We start from the raw sequence: 2902 nt of genomic DNA, 5'->3' as shown, positions 1-2902 counted from the left end.
CCACACCCGGCTATTTTTTGTATTTTTAGTAAAGACAGAGTTTCACCATGTTGGCCAGGCTGGTCTCAAACTCCTGACCTCAGGTAATCCCCCCGGCCTGGGCCGCCCAAAGTGCTGTGATTACAGGCGTGAGCCACCGCACCCGGCTCTGGGACTCTTACGCTTATAATCTTTACAACAGTGAGTTACAGGTTCTCTTATTTACAACATCAGTATAACTACCTGTATGTGCTCACTTTAATTTATATATGTAATAGTACTATCAAGATGTTATCACTTGCTAGGTGACTGCAAACATTCTTGTGGCCTCCCTTCTCCCCTGACATCCCCATCACACCTTTCTTGCAGCTAGGGCCCTCGGTAGAGGATGAAAGGTCAGATGTGCTTTCTCAGTCTCCCTTGCAGCTAAAATAGCCTTAACGCTGGCCTGGGAGGGGAGCTTTGAGGGATTCCTCCCTGATAAAAGGAGACCCACTGGGAGGCTATCTCCTATTTTGCTTCGCTGGATGTGGGCACCCCAAAAGTGATTTACCATCTGACAACCAAGTGGGGCAGAGTCACCCACACAATGGGCGTAGCAGAGATTGCTTCTTATATGAGATAACAAATGTCCTTATTGTAAAATCTGTGGGATGCATGTACTCTATTCTTGCAGCCATAAGCATTCTAATGGAGCCACATATAAAATATGAACATCTGGCTGGGTGTGGTGGCTCACACCTGTAATCCCAGCACTTTGGGGGGCTGAGGCAGGAGGATTGCTTGAGCCCAGGAGTTTAAGGCCAGCCCTGGGCAACATAGAGACACCCTGTCTCTACAAAAAAATACAAAAATTAGCCAGGCATGGTGGCATATACCTGCAGTCCCAGATACTTGGGAGGCTGAGGTGGAAGGATAACCTGAACCCAGGAGGTGGAGGCTGTCGTGAGCTGTGATCATGCCACTGCACTCTAGCTTGGGTGACAGAGTGAGAGCCCGTGTCAAAAAATATATATATATGAAAACTCCACTTTTCTGATAGAAATAAAACTCAAGAATTTTCATTCCTACCTAGCACATGTATTTTGGTGGATTGTCACTGGTTTTTAAAGATTTCTTCTTCTTTTTAAAAATAAGGACACTACTTTTAGGTATTAGATACCCAAGTCCTGGCAAAATCATCTCCAAGGAACATACATCTTGGAACTTGTTAGGTCCTGTGCTGCAATGTTTTGTACTGCCAGAATTATTTCACACACATAAGTACGATTTTCCCGAACCAGACCACACGCTCTTCAAGGTTAACAACACCCTCACCCAACCCCCTCCCCCTCAAACAATTCTTCTGCTCTCCTAGAGCAGACTTTGATCTAAATTGGATCTAAATTGACTCGAAATGTCAGGAAAAAGAGATTAATGCACAAGGTCCCTTCCTCTGAGAGATGGTGTGATAAAGCAGAGCTTAAGCCTGGGTGGGAAATGAAGCTGCCCACCACTCTCTCCACCCCTCCTTGGTCTTCTGAGGGTGACAGGTGGGATGCTGCAGAGGGCTGCCCTCCTGGTCCCGGCCTCCATGGGAACAGCCTCCTCCCAAATCTTCCTTTGGATCTGAAATTGCAGCCATGATCTTGCTTAGTTAGGGTTTCCACATTTTAAGGACTGGAATACGGGAGGGGCTGAGATGACTGAGCGAGCCCAAGGATGGAGTTCTGGGGAAGAAAGATGTGGCTGGGCTAATGGCATTTCAGGAGGAACAGCAGCCAGGGCCTGCATGCGGCAGGGCAGGGTTTCCTCTCCTACGATAATGAGGGACAGAGCATCCTAAAGACAAGGAGCAGACCTGGTTCTCCTCCCTCTTCGGCCAATTTCCGGCTGCGTGGCTTTAGGCAGATCAGTTAACCTCTCTCAAGCACAATTCACTTGGATGGAGAGCGTCAGAAAAGGTTCCAATTCATACACATTATATAAATGCATCAAAATATCACATGAGGCCGGGTAATCCCAGCACTTTAGGAGGCCGGGACGGGCAGACTGTTTGAGGTCAGGAGTTCAAGACCAGCCTGGTCAACATGGTGAAACCCCATCTCTACTAAAAATACAAAAATTAGCCAGGTGTGGTGGCAGGTGCCTGTACTCCAAGCTACTCAGGAGGCTGAGGCACAAGAATCACTCGAACCCGGCAGCCTGAGGTTGCAGTAAGCCAAGATTATACCACTGCACTCTAGCCTGGGCGATACAGCGAGACTCAGTCTCAAAAGAATTTTTTTCCATGGCTCACACCTATAATCCCAGCACTTTGGGAGGCCGAGGTGGGTGGATCACTTGAGGTCAGGAGTTCAAGACCAGCCTGACCAACATGTTGAAACCCCATCTCTACCCATCTCTACTAACAATAAAAAAGTTAGCCAGGCATGGTGGTGCCTAAAACAAATTTTTATAGCCAAAGTAGGATGATGTGAGTTTGCAGGATTATGCCCGCACCATGAAAAATTTTAAAAAAAAAGAAGAAGGATTCAAATTCAGACTCCACCACATACCAGCTCTTTAACCCTGGACCACTAACACTGTGTTTGGAGCCTTGGGCTCTTCATCTATCATATGGAGATTAAAACACGAGCAGAACTGGGGAAACAATTAGAAATAAATTAGAAAAAGCCAGGCGTGGTGGCTCACACTTGTAAACTTCAGCACTTTGGGAGGCTGAGGCGTGCAGATCACTAGGTTAGGAGATCAAGGCCATCCTGGCTAACACAGTGAAACCCCGTCTCTATTAAAAATACAAAAAATCAGCCAGGCGTGGTGGTGGGCGCCTGTAGTCCCAGCTACCTCGGGAGCTGAGGCAGGAGAATCTTTTATTTTTTATTTTATTTTATTTTTTTTGAGACAGAGTCTTGCTCTATTGCCCAGGCTGGAGTGGAGTGGC

At 47.0% G+C, this 2902-nt stretch overlaps 1 protein-coding gene across 1 annotated transcript in view; it reads right to left on the bottom strand.

The window, feature by feature from the left end:
• The window catches only part of CECR1 (cat eye syndrome chromosome region, candidate 1), a 69839-nt gene that overhangs the window by 2763 nt on the left and 64174 nt on the right, over positions 1 to 2902 (bottom strand). The window lies entirely within an intron of this gene.

Source organism: Colobus angolensis, unplaced genomic scaffold (assembly GCF_000951035.1).
Source record: "Colobus angolensis palliatus isolate OR3802 unplaced genomic scaffold, Cang.pa_1.0 Scaffold242, whole genome shotgun sequence".
Classification (NCBI taxonomy): domain Eukaryota; kingdom Metazoa; phylum Chordata; class Mammalia; order Primates; family Cercopithecidae; genus Colobus; species Colobus angolensis.
The sequence above is the reverse complement of the archived record's forward strand: the minus strand, read 5'-3'. Positions and strand labels throughout refer to the sequence as shown.